The following is a 23586-nucleotide window of genomic DNA, read 5'->3' on the forward strand; positions in this document are numbered from 1 at the left end:
GAACCTAAGATAAAGTCTCAGCATGACCTTGAATAGCTTATAATTTCCAGTAACTCCAAATACAGGATAGTCTGATAGTTTGGCTTCAAGAGCACTTATACTCTCTTTCACACACACACACACACACACACACACACACACACACACACACACACACACACAATGACACACACACACACAGACACACAATGACACACACATTCATAATTAAAAATAAAATAAGTATTACAAAATTCTGATTAGAATGTGGAAAACCACATTACAAGGTGCTTAAAGTACATTCCACCATCAGGCAACACAAGAAAAGAGCAACAGTTGTTTATCAATTATATACACCAGGAACAACAAAGAAGATTAATCATGTCATCTGTAGGTTTTTATGATGATATTTTATTTATTGTCACCTCATTTGGTAAAACTAATTCACTGATATACAGTCTACCTCTGGTACATGTGAGGAGCAAAAACAAGGACGTGAAGTTCATTGGCTTTTTAATCAGTTTTTATTTTGATTCTATGCACAACCCAGTATATCAGCGTGTATAGGAGACCTTTGCAAGATGCTGAAAGTAACTCAAAATCTATTCATTTATTCTTTTTTATTACATGCAAAAATTAGTTTAATTAAAATGTATATAGTTTTGACTATAGCCTATGAAGAGGGAAACATGAAACAAATTATCTAATATTTTGATAAGGATAATTTTAAAATTATATATATGTCATTTAATACATAATAAATATATTAAAATAAATACATAATAAGTATAAAATATATAGAAATATATTACCTATATATTTTTCATTTTAACAGGGTCACACTGATTTAAACATACACAGGCAAAAAAATATCATAAAGTACCAAGGAGCTGAAGCAGTCTGCAACCCTATAGGTGGAACAACAATATGAACTAACCAGTACCCCCAGAGCTCGTGTTTCTAGCTGCATATGTATCAGAAGATGGCCTAGTCGGCCATCATTGGGAAGAGAGGCCCTTTGGTCTGGCAAACTTTATATGCCCCAGTACAGATAAATGCCAGGGCCAAGAAGTGGGAGTGGGTGGGTAGGGTAGTAGGGCAGGGGGAGAGTATAGGGGACTTTCGGGATAGCATTTGAAATGTAAATGAAGAAAATATTTAATAAATTTTTTTAAATATCATAAATTTCAGAAATAAGCATTCAAAGTTTATGGTTAAAGAACTTCTGATACTTTTCCCTATGATACAGTAGACAGTGCTCTGGATTTTCCAAATAGTGTCCATATATCTGGAAATTTGATTATATATATATTCAACACACACATATATATTTATGTTCCGAAAATGAAAAAAGTATAGAAACAAAATTTCTAGATAGAGCAGCATACACATATGAAAATGTGGACATGATAAAATTTGTCTCTCTGAGCAATAATACACTGAGTGTAAAGAAGAGGGCAGCATAATTTTAGTAGCTTTCTACCACTTCCTGTTTTTCACAAAGACTTTTTTTTTTTTTAATTCTGCCTCATCTCAGAGTCCAAGGATTATGGTACTCTTCTTGAGACATTCAAATCAAACAAAAAGGAATCATGAACATGATTTAGAGGCTGCAATACTGGTGAAGGGATTGACATTGTGACTCTCACATGGTGCTCTTTTTTCCAGTTGGATATTTTGTTTATTTACATTTCAAATGTTATGCCCCTTTGTGGTTTCCCCTCTACAAACTCCCTATCCCAGTCCCACTACCCCCTGCTTCTATGAGGGATTTCCCCTTCCTACTCCTGCTGTTGGGAGCCGCGCCCACATTCGCCGTTACAAGATGGCGCTGACAGCTGTGTTCTAAGTGGTAAACAAATAATCTGCGCATGTGCCAAGGGTATCTTATGACTACTTGTGCTCTGCCTTCCCCGTGACGTCAACTCGGCCGATGGGCTGCAGCCAATCAGGGAGTGACACGTCCGAGGCGAAGGAGAATGCTCCTTAAGAGGGACGGGGTTTCGTTTTCTCTCTCTCTTGCTTCTTGCTCTCTTGCTTCTTACTCTCTTGCTTCTTGCACTCTGGCTCCTGAAGATGTAAGCAATAAAGCCTTGCCGCAGAAGATTCTGGTCTGTGGTGTTCTTCCTGGCCGGTCGTGAGAACGCGTCTAATAACAATTGGTGCCGAATTCCGGGACGAGAAAAAACTCGGGACGAGAGTTTACCATCACCGGTACAAGGAAGATCCCTCATTCCAGAACCAGAACTGCGGGTCGCGGTAATAAAGGTTCCCGTAAAGCAGACTGTTAAGAAGGATTCAACTGTATGAATTCAGAACTTTTCAGCTGGGGAACGAGAGTACCAGTGAGTACAGCTTTACGAGGTAAGTCTGATCTTGAACTTTCTAACGAAATTCAAGACAGTCTATCAGAAGTAAAGTGGAATATGTTTGGCCTTGAATTTTTTCTGGTGTTAGGAGCCCTTTTGTTCCTTTTCACATGTTATCAAGTGATTAAGATAGGGCTGAAAATTCTAGAGGAAATTCAGGACAAGCTATCAGAAGTAAAGCGGGGAGAGAGAGTAGGAACAAAGAGGAAATATGGTACACAAAATAAGTATACAGGCCTTTCCAAGGGTCTTGAACCCGAGGAAAAGTTTAGGTCAGGTAAGAATACCTGGAGAGAGATTAGAAGAAAAAGAGGAAAAAGGGAAAAGAAGAAAGATCAATTAGCGGAGGTCTCTAGGAAAAGGAGCCTGTGCTCATCGCTGGATGGGCTCGGGGAGCCAGCTCTTAATAGCTCTGAAGCAGGTGAAGAATCCTCCTCTGAGGAAACAGACTGGGAGGAAGAAGCAGCCCATTACCAGCCAGCTAATTGGTCAAGAAAAAAGCCAAAAGCGGCTGGCGAAGGCCAGTTTGCTGATTGGCCTCAGGGCAGTCGGCTTCAAGGTCCGCCCTATGCGGAGTCCCCGCCCTGCGTAGTGCGTCAGCAATGCGCAGAGAGGCAGTGCGCAGAGAGACAGTGCGCAGACTCATTCATTCCCAGAGAGGAACAAAGGAAAATACAACAGGCATTTCCGGTCTTTGAAGGAGCCGAGGGTGGGCGTGTCCACGCTCCGGTAGAATACTTACAAATTAAAGAAATTGCCGAGTCGGTTCGTAAATACGGAACCAATGCTAATTTTACCTTGGTGCAGTTAGACAGGCTCGCCGGCATGGCACTAACTCCTGCTGACTGGCAAACGGTTGTAAAAGCCGCTCTCCCTAGTATGGGCAAATATATGGAATGGAGAGCGCTTTGGCACGAAGCTGCACAAGCGCAGGCCCGAGCAAACGCAGCTGCTTTGACTCCAGAGCAGAGAGATTGGACTTTTGACTTGTTAACGGGTCAGGGAGCTTATTCTGCTGATCAGACAAACTACCATTGGGGAGCTTATGCCCAGATTTCTTCCACGGCTATTAGGGCCTGGAAGGCGCTCTCTCGAGCAGGTGAAACCACTGGTCAGTTAACAAAGATAATCCAGGGACCTCAGGAATCCTTCTCAGATTTTGTGGCCAGAATGACAGAGGCAGCAGAGCGTATTTTTGGAGATTCAGAGCAAGCTGCGCCTCTGATAGAACAGCTAATCTATGAGCAAGCCACAAAGGAGTGCCGAGCGGCCATAGCCCCAAGAAAGAACAAAGGCTTACAAGACTGGCTCAGGGTCTGTCGAGAGCTTGGGGGACCTCTCAGCAATGCAGGTTTAGCGGCTGCCATCCTTCAATCCCAAAACCGCTCCATGAGCAGAAATAATCAGAGGACATGTTTTAATTGCGGAAAGCCTGGGCATTTTAAGAAAGATTGCAGAGCTCCAGATAAACAGGGAGGGACTCTCACTCTTTGCTCTAAGTGTGGCAAGGGTTATCATAGAGCTGACCAGTGTCGCTCTGTGAGGGATATAAAGGGCAGAATTCTTCCCCCACCTGATAGTCAATCAACTGATGTGCCAAAAAACGGGTCATCGGGCCCTCGGTCCCAGGGCCCTCAAAGATATGGGAACCGGTTTGTCAGGACCCAGGAAGCAGTCAGAGAGGCGACCCAGGAAGACCCACAAGGGTGGACCTGCGTGCCGCCTCCGACTTCCTATTAATGCCTCAAATGAGTATTCAGCCGGTGCCAGTGGAGCCTATACCATCCTTGCCCCCGGGAACCATGGGCCTTATTCTCGGCCGGGGTTCACTCACCTTGCAGGGCTTAGTAGTCCACCCTGGAGTTATGGATTGTCAACATTCCCCTGAAATACAGGTCCTATGCTCAAGCCCTAAAGGCGTTTTTTCTATTAGTAAAGGAGATAGGATAGCTCAGCTGCTGCTCCTCCCTGATAATACCAGGGAAAAATCTGCAGGACCTGAGATAAAGAAAATGGGCTCCTCAGGAAATGATTCTGCCTATTTGGTTGTATCTTTAAATGATAGACCTAAGCTCCGCCTTAAGATCAACGGAAAAGAGTTTGAAGGCATCCTTGATACCGGAGCAGATAAAAGTATAATTTCTACACATTGGTGGCCCAAAGCATGGCCCACCACAGAGTCATCTCATTCATTACAGGGCCTAGGATATCAATCATGTCCCACTATAAGCTCCGTTGCCTTGACGTGGGAATCCTCTGAAGGGCAGCAAGGGAAATTCATACCTTATGTGCTCCCACTCCCGGTTAACCTCTGGGGAAGGGATATTATGCAGCATTTGGGCCTTATTTTGTCCAATGAAAACGCCCCATCGGGAGGGTATTCAACTAAAGCAAAAAATATCATGGCAAAGATGGGTTATAAAGAAGGAAAAGGGTTAGGACATCAAGAACAGGGAAGGATAGAGCCTATCTTACCTAATGGAAACCAAGACAGACAGGGTCTGGGTTTTTCCTTAGTGGCCATTGGGGCAGCACGGCCCATACCATGGAAAACGGGGAATCCAGTGTGGGTTCCTCAATGGCACCTATCCTCTGAAAAACTGGAAGCTGTGATTCAACTGGTAGAGGAACAATTAAAACTAGGCCATATTGAGCCATCTACCTCACCTTGGAATACTCCAATTTTTGTAATTAAGAAAAAGTCAGGAAAGTGGAGACTGCTCCATGACCTCAGAGCCATTAATGAGCAAATGAACTTATTTGGCCCAGTACAGAGGGGTCTCCCTGTACTTTCCGCCTTACCACGTGGCTGGAATTTAATTATTATAGATATTAAAGATTGTTTCTTTTCTATACCTTTGTGTCCAAGGGATAGGCCCAGATTTGCCTTTACCATCCCCTCTATTAATCACATGGAACCTGATAAGAGGTATCAATGGAAGGTCTTACCACAGGGAATGTCCAATAGTCCTACTATGTGTCAACTTTATGTGCAAGAAGCTCTTTTGCCAGTGAGGGAACAATTCCCCTCTTTAATTTTGCTCCTTTACATGGATGACATCCTCCTGTGCCATAAAGACCTTACCATGCTACAAAAGGCATATCCTTTTCTACTTAAAACTTTAAGTCAGTGGGGTTTACAGATAGCCACAGAAAAGGTCCAAATTTCTGATACAGGACAATTCTTGGGCTCTGTGGTGTCCCCAGATAAGATTGTGCCCCAAAAGGTAGAGATAAGAAGAGATCACCTCCATACCTTAAATGATTTTCAAAAGCTGTTGGGAGATATTAATTGGCTCAGACCTTTTTTAAAGATTCCTTCCGCTGAGTTAAGGCCTTTGTTTGGTATTTTAGAAGGAGATCCTCATATCTCCTCCCCTAGGACTCTTACTCTAGCTGCTAACCAGGCCTTACAAAAAGTGGAAAAAGCCTTACAGAATGCACAATTACAACGTATTGAGGATTCGCAGCCTTTCAGTTTGTGTGTCTTTAAGACAGCACAATTGCCAACTGCAGTTTTGTGGCAGAATGGGCCATTGTTGTGGATCCATCCAAACGTATCCCCAGCTAAAATAATAGATTGGTATCCTGATGCAATTGCACAGCTTGCCCTTAAAGGTCTAAAAGCAGCAATCACCCACTTTGGGCAAAGTCCATATCTTTTAATTGTACCTTATACCGCTGCACAGGTTCAAACCTTGGCAGCCACATCTAATGATTGGGCAGTTTTAGTTACCTCCTTTTCAGGAAAAATAGATAACCATTATCCAAAGCATCCAATCTTACAGTTTGCCCAAAATCAATCTGTTGTGTTTCCACAAATAACAGTAAGAAACCCACTTAAAAATGGGATTGTGGTATATACTGATGGATCAAAAACTGGCATAGGTGCCTATGTGGCTAATGGTAAAGTGGTATCCAAACAATATAATGAAAATTCACCTCAAGTGGTAGAATGTTTAGTGGTCTTAGAAGTTTTAAAAACCTTTTTAAAACCCCTTAATATTGTGTCAGATTCCTGTTATGTGGTTAATGCAGTAAATCTTTTAGAAGTGGCTGGAGTGATTAAGCCTTCCAGTAGAGTTGCCAATATTTTTCAGCAGATACAATTAGTTTTGTTATCTAGAAGATCTCCTGTTTATATTACTCATGTTAGAGCCCACTCAGGCCTACCTGGCCCCATGGCTCTGGGAAATGATTTGGCAGATAAGGCCACTAAAGTGATGGCTGCTGCCCTATCATCCCCGGTAGAGGCTGCAAGAAATTTTCATAACAATTTTCATGTGACGGCTGAAACATTACGCAGTCGTTTCTCCTTGACAAGAAAAGAAGCCCGTGACATTGTTACTCAATGTCAAAGCTGCTGTGAGTTCTTGCCAGTTCCTCATGTGGGAATTAACCCACGTGGTATTCGACCTCTACAGGTCTGGCAAATGGATGTTACACATGTTTCTTCCTTTGGAAAACTTCAATATCTCCATGTGTCCATTGACACATGTTCTGGCATCATGTTTGCTTCTCCGTTAACCGGAGAAAAAGCCTCACATGTGATTCAACATTGTCTTGAGGCATGGAGTGCTTGGGGGAAACCCAGACTCCTTAAGACTGATATTGGACCAGCTTATACGTCTCAAAAATTCCAACAGTTCTGCCGTCAGATGGACATAACCCACCTGACTGGACTTCCATACAACCCTCAAGGACAGGGTATTGTTGAGCGTGCGCATCGCACCCTCAAAGCCTATCTTATAAAACAGAAGAGGGGAACTTTTGAGGAGACTGTACCCCGAGCACCAAGAGTGTCGGTGTCTTTGGCACTCTTTACACTCAATTTTTTAAATATTGATGTTCATGGCCATACTGCGGCTGAACGTCATTGTTCAGAGCCAGATAGGCCCAATGAGATGGTTAAATGAAAAAATGTCCTTGATAATAAATGGTATGGCCCGGATCCTATTTTGATAAGATCCAGGGGAGCTATCTGTGTTTTCCCACAGAATAAAGACAACCCATTTTGGGTACCAGAAAGACTCACCCGAAAAATCCAGACTGACCAAGGGAATACTAATGTCCCTCGTCTTGGTGATGTCCAGGGCGTCAATAATAAAGAGAGAGCAGCGTTGGGGGATAATGTCGACATTTCCACTCCCAATGACGGTGATGTATAATGCTCAAGTATTCTCCTGCTTTTTTACCACTAACTGGGAACTGGGTTTAGCCTTAATTCAGACAGCCTTGGCTCTGTCTGGACAGGTCCAGATGACTGACACCATTAACACTTTGTCAGCCTCAGTGACTACAGTCATAGATGAACAGGCCTCAGCTAATGTCAAGATACAGAGAGGTCTCATGCTGGTTAATCAACTCATAGATCTTGTCCAGATACAACTAAATGTATTATGACAAATAACTCAGCAGGGATGTGAACAAAAGTTTCCGGGATTGTGTGTTATTTCCATTCAGTATGTTAAATTTACTAGGGCAGCTAATTTGTCAAAAAGTCTTTTTCAGTATATGTTACAGAATTGGATGGCTGAATTTGAACAGATCCTTCGGGAATTGAGACTTCAGGTCAACTCCACGCGCTTGGACCTGTCCCTGACCAAAGGATTACCCAATTGGATCTCCTCAGCATTTTCTTTCTTTAAAAAATGGGTGGGATTAATATTATTTGGAGATACACTTTGCTGTGGATTAGTGTTGCTTCTTTGATTGGTCTGTAAGCTTAAGGCCCAAACTAGGAGAGACAAGGTGGTTATTGCCCAGGCGCTTGCAGGACTAGAACATGGTGCTCCCCCTGATATATGGTTATCTATGCTTAGGCAATAGGTCGCTGGCCACTCAGCTCTTACATCCCACGAGGCTAGTCTCATTGCACGGGATAGAGTGAGTGTGCTTCAGCAGCCCGAGAGAGTTGCAAGGCTAAGCACTGCAATGGAAAGGCTCTGCGGCATATATGAGCCTATTCTAGGGAGACATGTCATCTTTCATGAAGGTTCAGTGTCCTAGTTCCCTTCCCCCAGGCAAAACGACACGGGAACAGGTCAGGGTTGCTCTGGGTAAAAGCCTGTAAGCCTAAGAGCTAATCCTGTACATGGCTCCTTTACCTACACACTGGGGATTTGACCTCTATCTCCACTCTCATTAATATGGGTGGCCTATTTGCTCTTATTAAAAGGATAGGGGGAGATGTTGGGAGCCGCGCCCACATTCGCCGTTACAAGATGGCGCTGACAGCTGTGTTCTAAGTGGTAAACAAATAATCTGCGCATGTGCCAAGGGTATCTTATGACTACTTGTGCTCTGCCTTCCCCGTGACGTCAACTCGGCCGATGGGCTGCAGCCAATCAGGGAGTGACACGTCCGAGGCGAAGGAGAATGCTCCTTAAGAGGGACGGGGTTTCGTTTTCTCTCTCTCTTGCTTCTTGCTCTCTTGCTTCTTACTCTCTTGCTTCTTGCACTCTGGCTCCTGAAGATGTAAGCAATAAAGCCTTGCCGCAGAAGATTCTGGTCTGTGGTGTTCTTCCTGGCCGGTCTTGAGAACGCGTCTAATAACATCCTGCCTCATGTCCATTTCCCTATGCTGGGGCATTGAGCTTCCACAGGACCAAGAGTTTCTCCTCTTATTGATGCCAGATAAGGCAATCTTCTGCTACATATGCAGCAGCAGCCATGTGTACTCCTTTATTTTTTTGGTGGTTTATTACCTGAGAGCTCTAGCACGGGGGATCTGGTTGATTGATATTGTTGTTCTTCCAATGGGCTTGCAAACCCCTTCAAGTCCTTCAGTCCTGTCCCTAACTCCTCCTTTGGGGTTCCCTGTTCAGTCAGGTGGTTGGCTATGAGCATCTGCATCTGTGTTGGTCAGGCTCTGGCAGATCCTCTCAGGGGACAGCTCTATCAGGCTCCTGTCAGCAAGTGCTTCTTGGCATCAGCAATAATGTTTGGGTTTTGACAAGAGAAAACCATCAGCCTTTATGTTTCAGAGAAAGAAGTTCCTGATTATCATTGATATTTTACTTAAAAGTGTATGTTATTGGGCAGACTCCTAAGGAGTAGAGAAATGAAGCTTTTACTTTTCTGCAGTGTTTAACACAGGTACATAATCCATTCACCAAAGAAAGATTATAAATACTTTTTTGATCATTGCTATAAATGACCATATTTCTAATATAGATTACTATTGACTAAGATTTTATCTGCATACCTGTACATGGCCTGCAATTGATACAGTATTGACAAAAAAGTCCATGATCTTCCCTAGGAGCTTACATTAGAGAAACATTTCAATACATACTTATCTTTATCTTGTCACACTTTGCTTCTGTCATGGCACTTATCTTTCCAATATTGTATTTTATTTTTGTGTAGCATTTAATTTCCCTAACATTAGTTTTGTGGCAATCCTTCACTTAACTTCTGTGATTATTTCCATTTTGGTTTGTCCACTATTGAAAGATTGTTGGGAGGGAGTTAAGATGTACAAATCTGGCTCACAGAAATACAGACACAGAAAACACCCACAGACATAATAGAAAATAATAGAAAAAAAACCTATAAAATTGTTAACATTTTTTTAAAAATAGAAAAATATTAATATAGAGCAATAAGACATTCCCAGTTACTAATGAAACCCTGATAAAAGTTAATGTTTAAGGTCTTATGATTTTTAATTTTAAAAGTATAAGGATACTGCATTTTAAGAGGGTCACACTGGTCTAAACACACAGAGATGAAAATAATAGTGCAGATTTCAAATATGAACATTACAAGTTTATGATCAAACTATTTATGGCAGTTTTCTCATAATGATACAGTGTACTGAGTACTGGATTTTTCAAATAGTGTTAATAACCCTGAATATATAATATACTTAGATAAAGAAATTTAAAATCATTAAAAAAATACCCAAAATGGTAAAACTGTAAAGTTCTTAAAAGATAATAAAAAGAAAATAATTTTTGACATTGGATTTACAATCACTTTTGATGGGCCTAGAAAGCACAACTAGCAAAACGAAAAAAAAACCCATAAACTATCAAGAAAATAGTAGAAATGAACTTAATGAAAATGAGATATTCTTGGGTATGAGAACATATAAGCCACAGAGTAAAATGGAACCATTTAAATAGGAAATAACATATGTAAACTCTCTTGGTCTACATCATGTAGTCTTTGATTATGTACAACGGATTTCTACAACTCCTAACAGGATTTGATTACAAAAATGAGCAAAAGATTTGAAATGATGTCAAAAGGGTTAAGAATATTCTCTGTGCTAGCAATGCAGTCAGAGTTCAAATCCATAGCACCCTCATAAGATCTAAACAAGAATGCATACCCAGTGACTCTAAAGCTAGGTGATAGGGACAGGTGTTAGGAGCTTGCTGACAAAAAAGATGTAAAGGTAAGCTTCCAATTCAGAGACATCTTCTTTAAAATTAAGATTGTGATAGGGGAAGATGTTCATCCTCCTCTGGCTTCTGCCTGCATGTGATACTTGCATAGGCTCATACATTTACAGGTATGGGTGCATACACCACATGCATACACACCATTTTCATAAACACAGAAGATCTGAGATAAACAATCTCTACAGAGTATGCACAAATGTTGCATAAATTCATAAATAGATGCTCATAATGGGTATTTTGTTTCATGAATTTAATATCATCACTCAGGAGCAATGCTTTCTTTGTGGAAAGCTTGGATTATGTACAAGAAAACATGCATTACAGTCAGACTTTGTATATATATATATACCACATATATTATATATATGTGGTAAAACTGTTATATATATCCAACTGGATATATATATATCCAACAACCCAGTTAAACATTAAAAATGATCCATGGAGCTGAACAAAGAATTCTCACAAAAGAAAACAAAAATACCTAAGAAATACTCTCCAAAAAATGTTCAACATTCTCAACCATCAGAGATGTCCAAATTAAAAATACTTTGAGATTTCATCTTAGGCACATGCCTTTAATCCCAGCACTTGGGAGGCAGAGGCAGGCAGATTTCTGAGTTCAAGGACAGCCAGGTCTACAGAGTGAGTTCCAGGACAGCCAGGGCTACACAGAGAAACCCTGTTTCAAAAATAAATAAATAAAATAATGGCTATTTTCAAGAAAAACTATGTATAAAATACTAGTCAGAAGTGGGGAATGCTAAATATTATCCAATCCTAGAGGGAGTTTAAACTACTACAGCTATTATGGAAATCTCTGTCAGATTCATCAAAAGCTAAAACTAGAACTGCCATGTGATTTTTTATGTCACTCCTGGGTGTATATCAAAAAGGATTTTATGTTCTACAACTTAGATGCTTACACTTCCATTTTTATTTCAGCTCCATTTACAACAATAAAAACAGTAGAATCAGCCTGGAGTTCTATCAAATTATGAATAGATCACAAAAGTCGTGGTACATATACACAATGGAATTTTATTCAGCAATAAAAAAAGAACACAAAATTTTCAGGAAAATGAATAGATATGGAAAACAGAATAATGAGTCAAGCAACTCAGACCTAGAAAGTCAAAGGCTCCATATTCTCATGTGTATGCAGACTCTTAGCAATACACTTTAGAGTTTTATTCTTCATTTTTGTGTTAGAATAAACAGAAAGATAAAAGAGGATATAAGAAGGAAGGAACATATTAGAAAATACTGGAGATAGAAATGTTTAAATATGAAGGGGAAAGGAGGATAAGGGAAAGGAAGAAAAGGAGGAGTAATGATTAAATTAGCCAAGGCTATTTAAAAAGTTATATAGTATTCTACTTTTTTACATATTTATAGAAATGATCTTAAAAATATTAAGGTGAAATGAAGCCTCCTTTGTGAATGGATAACACTCTTCCCAGGAACCATTGGTTATTTATTTTAAACCTTGGAATCATGTGTGAAACATCTCTCTACATATTACTGCTCAGCGATAACTCAGAGCCCCCCCCCCCCAGATAAAACACACTATTGCTATCACCCTGGTTTTCCCAGGAAAACTTGTTGGTAAGGTTTTATTCCTGAAGACACAAGGAACATCAAAGGAGAAAGATAAATAGAGTTAGAAATGAACTGGAAGCTGCCTCCCTATTATCTAGACTTCACATGGTCAGAAGCTCTATGTATCCTGCTGGAAGTGAAAAGGAATGATCAGTCTTGCCCATCTGTAAATCCTCCAAACTAGAAAAATGCCCTGCCAGGTTAGATACACCATCTAGTGCAACAGTGGCATGCATTTGATGGAGGAAAGCCTAACACTTACTGCTTGGATTGAGTCATATTCCAGAGGATAGATGACATGCCTGCTTAAGTAAATTTTGTCAAAATTCTATGTCTGGGGATATCAACAGTCTTTGTAGGGGAACCTATTTCTCTTCTGGTGTTTAATAGTATTTTGCAGAGGGACTCTTGTTTCTAGCTGCATATGTAGCAAAGGATGGCCTAGTCAGCCATCAATGGGAGGAGAGGCCCTTAGTCTTGCAAAGATTCTATGAGCAGTTCAGGGGAATGCCAAGGCCAAGAAGTAGGAGTGGCTGTGTTGGGGAGGAGGTAGAGGGAGGAGAGGATAGGGGATTTTCAGAGAGGAAACTAGGAAAGGGGATAGTATTTGAAATATAATTGAAGAAAATATCTAATAAAATATATTAAAAATAAAAATTATGTCGAGTTAAAAAAATGGTATTCTGTGAAATGGCATTCTACATATTAATTCTATGTCCATAGGTGAATGCTGCCCTCAATTTTCACCAAAGAAGCTTTTAAAGTAGTTGATGACAGTCCATCCAGAATGCCTTAAGTGACCATGTTGAGAACATATGAAGATGGGGTGCTTTGTCCTAAATAAAATAAGTAGATCATTACTTTCAATATTCAGTAGATGCCTCAAAAATTGGGCACAGTATGAAAAATGTATAAACCAGAGGATATAGATAGCAAAATAGATGTTTTCTGTATGACAGATATGTACTCATTGTATCTGTGGCTATCTTCACAAACCCTGCACTGGTATGTGCGAGTCAGCATCCGTAACCAACAAAAGAGTGTCTGAAGAGACTATTCTGCTAAGGGGCTGCTGTCAGATATCAGTTGTTTGAAGGAGTGGATGTCATTTTCATTAGTTGTATTTAGAATGATAATTTGCTTTTATTCCAGTAATTTACCTCTTGTGCATTCATTCAACCACAAAACTAGAATTAAACTCAGTGAGCAATAAAAAGATGACATGATCTGTTATTGGGTGGGAGAAAAGGACTGAAGCTCTGAGGGGCAGCAGAAAGAAGGGAAACAGGCAACCTCGGGAGGTAGGAGGTTGTGGGGACCCTACAGAATGCACCAGAGACCTGGGAGGTGAGAGACTAGGAACTCAAAGGGAGGGACCTTAGATGAAATGCCCAACATTGGGGAGAGGGAACTTATAGAGCCCACCTCAAGCAGAAAGTCAGGGCTTCAAGTGAGGGATGGGGTTGCTATCCCACAGTCAAAACTGACCCATAATTATTCCTGTCTGAAAGAACTGCAGGGATGAAAATGGAGAGGAGCCTGAGGAAACGAAGGTCCAGTGACAGGCCCAGAGTGGGATCCAGCTCAAGGGGAAGCTCCAAGGCCTGACATTATTACTGAAGCTATGGAGTTTAGAGGTCTGAAGCGGGGGTTGGGTGGTGGGACATCCTCATGGAGAGAGGGGCACGGGGAGGAGGTATAGGATGTGGAACAGTTAGATGGTGGACCAGGAAGGGAGTAAAATCTGGAGTTTAAAATAAACAAACAAATTAATAAATAATTTAAAAAGACAACATGAAAGTAGGAGATATGTGTGCTAAGATGAAATAGTCCAGCATGAAGTAGTGTGAGATAAGAGAATTGGAGTGATTGGAAATTATTAAAATATATTATATAGACTCTTAAAACTATCAAAAAATTGTAATTAAAAGAAAAAATACTTGATATAACTACAAACATTATTGATTACTAGATAAATGGAAACGACAACCAAAGTAAAATAACCATCATATATTTATGATTGTTTTTAAGGTTAAAATGAAATATAAAGGTAAAAGTCCAGAAAAAAACCACAGGTCTGTCAAGATGGTTCAACAAATAAAACTACTTGTCAGGAAACCTGGTAACCTTAACAGGTCTTCAGAATAAACTGGGTGGGAGGAGAAAACCAACTTCTTTAAGTTGTCTTCTGACTATCTCATGTGAGCCATGGTGTGTGTGTGTGTGTGTGTGTGTGTGTGTGTGTGTGTGTGTGTGTGCACGTGTGTGTGTGTGTGTGTGTGTGTGTGTATATATATCCCCACATCTAAGTCTCTACCTAATGCCTGTCTGTCTCTCCACGCACACACACACACACACACACACACACACACATACATACATACATGCAAACATGCACACACACAACCTATATGCACACAGTAGTGAATAAAGTTAAAGTAAATACATTTTTAATAAGGTTATGAAGTAATGAGACCTTTTGTTCTTTGAAGAAAACATAAATGGTTGTTGATTATGAGAATAGATATCATCATTATACCAGTCCTCAAATTTTCAAAGGGAAAATCGACAACTCAGCAATCCCAATTTGGGGCATGCATCCTTGTGCTATTTAGATTTTTGGCAACTTGACATGAGCTTGGGTCACCCAGGAAGATGAAACCTCAACCAAAAGACTGCCTCCATCTAATGGTCTGTAGGAAAGTCTATGAGGACATTTTATAAATTAATGTTTGATATTGAGGGGTCTAGCTCTTACAGTGGTCCCATACATGAGCTGGTGGTCCTGGATTGTATATACATATAAAAAAAGAAGGCTGAGAAAGTTATGAGGAAACAAACCACAAATTATAAACTGGATACCTTTTACTCATCCCAGCACAAGATTACCAGGCAAAATTCTCATTTGAAGTTTATCTTTCTGTACTTTGATAGTCAACTTAAGAACTGTAAATACTCTCTGGAATTTCTCCATTTCTGTCAGATCTCTTATAAGTCATCACATTTTTGTTTTAATATTTCACTGTTGAGGTATAATATGTCTTTGAATGAAACTATTAAACAGAATGCAATAGGAATCAAGGTTGGAACACATTTAGTTAATGCCAGATAGTAGTGGCTACAAACTATTTTTCATGTCTTGACAGTGAGACAAAAATCTCCACCTTATTTTTTTTTAGACAGTGCCTAGACATGAAACCAAGATTGAATTCAACTAATGACCCAGAGTTAGATATTGTGATCATAGCCAAGTCCTACCATAGCTACACTGCCTTTGTTTTAATCCTAATAACACTTCACATGGTCTCTTGTCTGAAGACATCTCTGATTAACCATCTGTCAGTCTATATTCTACTATAATATTGTACAGGAATCAACATTTACTCCCATTTGTCTGATGTCTCATACATGACAGATATTAAGGAGTTAGTGCCGATGGACTGCTTATAGATAACTGAGCAACAAAAATGTATAGAAAAATTGGCTCTTATTTCAAGTACACCTTTAATTACATCCTGTTTGTCTTGTGGAAAGTGTGTCAGAATCTCAAAAATATTGTTTAGATTGCCTGGTCAGACTGTCTACTTCTGTCTGCAGATGGTCAACAAACAATGGTAAGTCATTGCCTGCACAAAAACACACCTCACAAGAGCCAACTCTTTCTCAGAATATTAACAGAAACTCTTTGCATAGTTTGACACAATTTCAAACACAGAGCAACACAAGGTATATGTTATCTGGCAAGGCAATATACTGGCCATAGACAAAGAGCAAAGATGAAAGTTCCCAGTAGCTTCTGTCATTTTTATTCCTGAAATTTCCCTGTCTTTCCAGTTCAGCTTTTATGAGCTGCCATTTACCTGTCCTTGGTAAAACAGAAAAATGAGTTTGGACTTTGTTTGGATTCTTGAGAAAATCTGACACTTGGTAATCTCTCTCTCCAATTGTTGGGCTCTAGGCAATGCATTCCAATCTGCCTTTATACTTTTGAGCAATTTGGGGTCCATTTTGGGCAGCTGAAATTTGATGACTGATTTTGTCTTTTGGGGTTCTTCTGTTGAACAATTTAGGCTATTGTGCTTAAAGGAACTGGCCATAATATAGTAATACTGTGATTTGCCAGAAAAGACATGTTACGGTAAAAGTTCTTTTGAGGAGGTCTGTTGAACTATTTGAAATACTTGTGACAGGAAATATTTGAGGGTTTTATTGAGTCCTTGGGATCCTGTTAAACTGCATTAAATTTGGAGACAATAGAGCTGAGAAGATCTCTCCTGAGATTTATGTAACCATGGAAATGTTGCCTTCACTCTATTGGTATCACTGGAGATGAATTAAATTAATTAGTATTTAATAGTCCTGAAATGCACCTTCAGACGCTATAGTTTGGATGTATTTGTTTGTTTTAATACATAACTTATTGAAAATCATGATAGACATAATTTTATTTTACTTTTAAATGTGTAATGAATTTTGTGCATATGTATGAGTTTGGGCTATTTTTAAACCACATACAGCAATTATTTCTGTATTTTTTAAGCTAAAGGGAAATAATTCAAACTTTATATTCAAAGAAAAGAAAATGATTTACTAGGCTTTGCCTTAGGATTTCCTCGGGCTATTAAATTGCTAAAATGTGAATAGGAGCTTGTTGGGTAATGTTTGAGAGCCTTAGTGTCTTAGTGTCTTATTTTCTTATTCATAAAAAAGAAAGTCATTGATTTGTTCTTTTTTTTTAACTTAATGGCAATTTAAATAATTATTTGCAGTTTTTTCTCATTATTTAACTCAAGTCATTCCTCTTTTAACCAGAAGTTCTGATTGTTTGTTGGTTTTGCTGTTTGGAACAGGTTTTGTTGTCTTTACGTGGTGTTACTGTAAACAGCTCTCTCTCTCTCTCTCTCTCTCTCTCTATATATATATATATATATATATATATATATATATGTATGTATGTATGTATGTATATATTGCTAGCTCTTTCCTGGTTTTGTTAATGACTGTGTTTTCATAGTGACATAGATACGAATATTTTCTATTACTCTATGATGATTACTTCCAATTAATGTTCTTCAATCTGTTTTAATTTCCTTCTGAGCCCTTCTCAGGTAGTTTTATATCATCTTGCATATATTAGCTTTATGTCACCTTTGTAGAGTTCCTATTAATGCAACAGACATAACATTTATAAATGTTTCATTGTATATCACTTTCCCTATGAAACAGAAATCCAACTCCCCTCTCTGTCTGGCTTATTTTTCCCCCTCTCTCTTCTATGTTTGTGTGTATATAGAAAGCATTACAATCTGTCTCCTACTTCAATGATCAGCATGCAGAGAACTGTTTTATTGTTTCATCTATTCATCCAACAACTATAAATGACCTTGCTGGTATGCTGTATTTTAAAGAGATTTTAGCTCATGTTTACTCATTGAGCCCATCTTTCTTTAATAATCAGTGTACTCTACACAGTCCAGGGAAGTCTCCACCCTAAACTAGCACACGCTGTGCCTGTATTGACCCTCAGGATATATCACCTATTTAAACAATTGTATTCTGCCATCTGTGGCTGAAATCAGCAGCAATCATACTCACTTGGCTCATCCCACATTCATTTGATTTCTCATGTATTTGGCAGCCTATAAATATTTTGGTTTGGGAGTACAGATGTAATTTCTTCAAAGATGAGTTTTTATTTCTGTTTCATGTTTCTTGCTTTGGGGATTATTTCTGAAAAAAATGTGCCAACAAATACTGATTTTGTTATTTTAGAAGCAGCTTTGGGTGTGGGAGGTGGGAGGACCCTCTAGAGACTAACAGAGTCCTGGGAAGTGAGAGATTCTAAGGACTCTATGGATGTGATCTTGGCCAAAATGCCCAACATTAGGGAGAGAGAACTCGAAGAGCCCACCTCCAGTAGTTAGAAAGGGCCTCAAGTCTAAGGATAGGGTTACTAAACCACAGTCAAAATTTCTGATCCAGAACTGTTCCTGTCTAAATAAACTGCAGGGACACAAGTGGAGGAGATACTGAAGGAAAGGAAGTTCAAGGACCAACACAATTTGGGATTGAGCCATCTCATGGGAGGGCACCACGCCTGACACTTGTATTGATGCTATGATGTGTGTATATATGGGAATCCTGGCATGGCTATCCTCTGAAAGGCCCTATCAGTAACTAACTGAGACAGAAGCAGATACTTACATCCAACTATAGCAATGAAATCAGGAATGCCTAAGGTCAAATTAGGGGAAGTATTGAGGAAGATGTAGGGGAGAGTGACGCCATAGGAAGACCAGCAATTTCAACTTACCCAGACCCAGGGAGCTTCCAAGGAGTGTGCCAAGACCAGGACCATATACTCTAGCTGGTCTTAGGCCCCTTTCACTAATATAGCAGAGGTCTGCCTGGTAGGCCTTAGAGAGAGAAGATGTACTTAATCCTCGATAGACTTGAGGCCCCAGGGAAGGGGGAGACCAGGAGGAAGGGAGCATCCTCTCAGAAGCAAAGAGAGGAGGAATGGGATGAGGAACTGTGGGTAGGGGAGGGCAAGAAGGGAGGCAACTGCGAGAATATAAAGAAATAACATAATAAAAATTGAAAAAAAAAAAGAAAAGAGCGAAAATCTAGACTAGAAGAGAACAAACAAGAAATAGACCGAAGCTGTGTGGAATTTCAAACAAAACTTACAATCCTTCTGGATAGCCAGACTTTGTTGCTGAAAACAACACATACTCCTGTCACAGAATGTGGAGAAATCACTTTTGTACTCTGATATCTAAACCACAGAAAGACCCAACAAAGATAGAGAATTTCAGACCAATTTCCCTTATGAATACCAATGCAAAAATCCTCAATAAAATTCTCACTAACCGAATCCAAGAACATATCAAAACAATCATCCATCCTGACCAAGTAGGTTTCATTCCAGGGATGTAGGGATGGTTTAATATACGGAAATCTATCAACGTAATCCACTATATAAACAATCTCAAAGACAAAAAACACATTATCATCTCCTTAGATGCAGAGAAAGCATTTGACAATATCCAACACCCATTCATGATGAAAGATTTGGAAAGATCAGGAATTCAAGGCCCATACCTAAACATGATAAAAGCAATCTACAGCAAACCAGTATGCAACATCAAAGTAAATGGAGAGAAGCTGGAAGCATTTCCACTAAAATCAGGGACTAGACAAGGCTGCCCACTTTCTCCTTACCTTTTCAACATAGTACTTGAAGTATTAGCCAGAGCAATTCGACAACAAAAGGAGATCAAGGGGATACAAATTGGAAAGGAAGAAGTCAAAATATCACTTTTTGCAGATGATATGATAGTATATATAAGTGATTCTAAAAATTCTACCAGAGAACTCCTAAACCTGATAAACAGCTTCAGTGAAGTAGCTGGATATAAAATTAACTCAAACGAGTCAATGGCCTTTCTCTACACAGGATAAACAGGCTGAGAAAGAAATTAGGGAAACAACACCCTTCTCAATAGTCACAAATAATATAAAATACCTTGGTGTGAGTCTAAGGCAGTGAAAGATCTGTATGATAAGAACTTCAAGTCTCCAAAGAAAGAAATTAAAGAAGATCTCAGAAAATGGAAAGATCTCCCATGCTCATGGATTGGCAGGATCAATATAGTAAAAATGGCTATCTTGCCAAAATCAATCTACAGATTCAATGCTATCCCTGTCAAAATTCCAACTCAATTCTTCAACGAATTAGAAAGGGCAATCTGAAAATTCATCTGGAATAACAAAAAACCTAGGATAGCAAAAACTCTTCTCAAGGATAAAAGAACCTCTGATGGAATCACTATGCCTGACCTAAATCTGTACTACAGAGCAATTGTGATAAAAACTGCATGGTACTGGTGTAGTGACAGACAAGTAGACCAATGGAATAGAATTGAAGACCCAGAAATGAACCCACACACCTATGGTCACTTGATCTTTGACAAGGGAGCTAAAACCATCCAGTGGAAGAATGACAGCATTTTCAACAAATGGTGCTGGTACAACTGGTGGTTATCATGTAGAAGAATGCAAATTGATCCATTCCTGCCCCCTTGTCAAATCTAAGTGGATTAAGGAACTCCACATAAAACCAGAGACAGTGAAACTTATAGAGGAGAAAGTGGGGAAAAGCCTTGAAGATATGGGCACAGGGCGAAAATTCCTGATAGAACAGCAATGGCTTGTGCTGTAAGATCGAGAATTGACAAATGGGACCTCATAAAATTGTAAAGCTTTTGTAAGGCAAAAGACATCATCAATACAACAAAAAGGCCACCAACAGATTGGGAAAGGATCTTTACCTATCCTAAAACAGATAGGGGACAAATATCCAGTATATATAAAGAACTCAAGAAGGTGGACTCCAGAAAATCAAATAACCCCATTTAAAAAATGGGGTTTAGAGCTAAACAAATAATTCTCACCTTGGGAATACTGAATGGCTGAGAAGCACCTGAAGAAAATGTTCATCATCCTTAATCATCAGGGAAATGCAAATCAAAACAACCCTGAGATTGCACCTCACACCAGTCAGAATGGCTAAGATCAAAAATTGCACATGCTGGCAAGAATGTGGAGAAAGAGGAACACTCTTCCATTCTTGGTGGGATTGCAAGCTTGTAAAACCACTCTGGAAATCAGTCTGGCAGTTCCTCAGAAAATTGGACATAATACTACCGGAGGATCCCGCAATACCACTCCTGGGCATATATCCAGAAGATGTTCCAACCGATAAGAAGGACATATGCTCCACTATGTTCATAGCAGCCTTATTTATAATAGCCAGAAGCTGGAAAGAACCCAGATGCCCCTCAACAGAGGAATGGATACAAAAAAATGTGGTATCTTTACACAATGGAGTACTACTCAACTATTAAAAAGAATGAATTTATGAAATTCCTAGGCAAATGGTTGGACCTGGAGGGCATTATCCTGAGTGAGGTAACACAATCACAAAAGAACTCAAATGATATGTACTCACTGATAAGTGGATATTAGCCCAGAAACTTAGAATACCCAAGATATAAGTTACAATTTGCAAAACACATGAAACTCAAGAAGAATGAAGACCAAAGTGTGAACACTTTGCCCCTTCTTAGAATTGGGAACAAAACACCCATGGAAGGAGTTACAGAGACAAAGTTTGGTGCTGAGACAAAAGGATGGACTATCTAGTGACTTCCATATCCAGTGATCCATCCCATAATCAGCCTCCAAACGCTGACACCATTGCATACACTAGCAAGATTTTGCTGAAAGTACCCTGATATATCTGTCTCTTTTGAGACTATGCTGAGGCCTAGCAAACACATAAGTGGATGCTCACAGTCAGCTATTGGATGGAGCACAGGGCCCCCCCCAATGGAGGAGCTAGAGAAAGTACCCAAGGAGCTAAAGGGATCTGCAACCCTATAAGTGGAACAACATTATGAACTAACCAGTACCCCGGAGCTCTTGGCTCTAGCTGCATATGTATCAAAAGATGACCTAGTTGGCCATCATTGGAAAGAGAGGCCCATTGGACATGCTAACTTTATATGCCCCAGTACAGGGGAATGCCAGTGTCAAAAAGTGGGAGTGGATGGGTAAGGGAATGGGGGGGGGAGGTATGGGGGACTTTTGGGATAGCATTGGAAATGTAAATGAGGAAAATACCTAAGAAAATATAAAAGAAACAAACAAAACACCAAAAACTCAATAGTATGCAACTACATTCTAACAACCCCCTTTCCAATTTTCTTACCATTAGTTACATACTCCATCAGCATGTTAGTTTTCCTGAAACACAAACTTAACTATCCCTCTTCATTAGTTAAAAATCTTTCAATGGATTTCCTCTATTTTAGTATAAATATCTCACAGTTTAAATGGTACTTGTTTGAAGCCAGCAGAGTCTAATTCCAGGAAAAGGATAGATGGTTAGCCACCTAGAAAGCCTGAAGAAGTCTGCTCTAAGTCCATTGTACTGTTTAGGTGCTTGTAGTTGGTTTTGTTTGTTTGTTTGTTTGTTTGTTTGGTAGATGATGCTATTGTTGACCTGCTACTTAACAAATCTAGAGTTATCTGGGAAGAATGAACCTTGATTGAGAAAATGCCTTGAGCAGATCACTATTGTAAAACTCTCTGGATCATAATATCACTGCCAAGCCCATTCATAGTGCTTCTAGTGCAAAGCCTTCTTCACCTTGCTTGCACCATTAAATCAGTAGGAGGTGTAGAGGGTTAACAACACGGCTGTTCTGGCAGGAGATCAAATCCAAAAACCATGTAAATTAATGTGATGAACCCTAGATTACAGTATGATCTGGATGGAATATGGACATGCTCTTCCTATACACTTAAAATATCAAACAATGTAGGTAAAGTTAGTTTGTAGAAGACAGCATCCATGTTCAAAAGTGTTGTCTAATTGGAGAGGAAGCATTTTCAAAGACAGTTTTGCAGAGACAGGTTATAGGTCAAGACAGAAAGAGTCAGAGAATGTAAAGGAGTCAGAAGATTAGAATACATGGCAAAAGTTAGTCTGAGCAATTCAATCAGAAGCTTAGAGAAACCAATTTAAATCAGTCACCATGAAAAGGCTCAAACAGCTGAATTAAACGAGACAGCCAAAGTTCAGAAAAGAGCCAGAAGGTGTGAGTTTATTCAACAACAAGCATCCAAGATGACAATTACATCAGGTCAATAAAAGTTCCTTTTACAAGTAGAAATATGACCTTTGTTGTTTATATACTTTCCTTGTCTACTGGTAGAACATGATTTGTGCATCTTATCAAAGATCTGAAAGAATCATAAGGGGTCACGATTTGGTTCTGCACTTAAAAAGGAAGGCTCAATAGAAAGCAGACAGTATACACACACACACACACACACACACACACACACACACACACACACACACACACACACACACTTACTTCTTACATGGACTCAATGTCATTGAAAATTTCCAGTTTTTTCCATCATTACTTTCCTGCTAGTCCTATCATAACTTGTATTTCTCCAAGTGAGTTAAATATTAGAGTTCCTCTACTTCTGCTTACATTTATCCATGGGAAACCTAATTCTTACTTTCTGGTATCTGGAACTTGTATTCTTTCTAATGACCCACTTTAAGTACCACCTTCTCTGGAATCTGGAGTCAGAAGTAATCACTTTCGTCTTTCAATCTTCTTTAATCAGCTATTGTG

At 39.5% G+C, this 23586-nt stretch overlaps 1 pseudogene; it reads left to right on the forward strand.

Annotated features, from left to right (window-relative positions):
• Positions 1 to 2993: 2993 nt before the first annotated feature.
• Gm51996 lies at positions 2994 to 7298 on the forward strand (annotated as a pseudogene).
• The last annotated feature ends 16288 nt before the right edge of the window (positions 7299 to 23586 follow it).

The sequence above is a fragment of the Mus musculus genome, chromosome 12 (genome assembly GCF_000001635.26).
Source record: "Mus musculus strain C57BL/6J chromosome 12, GRCm38.p6 C57BL/6J".
NCBI classification, from domain to species: Eukaryota; Metazoa; Chordata; class Mammalia; order Rodentia; family Muridae; genus Mus; species Mus musculus.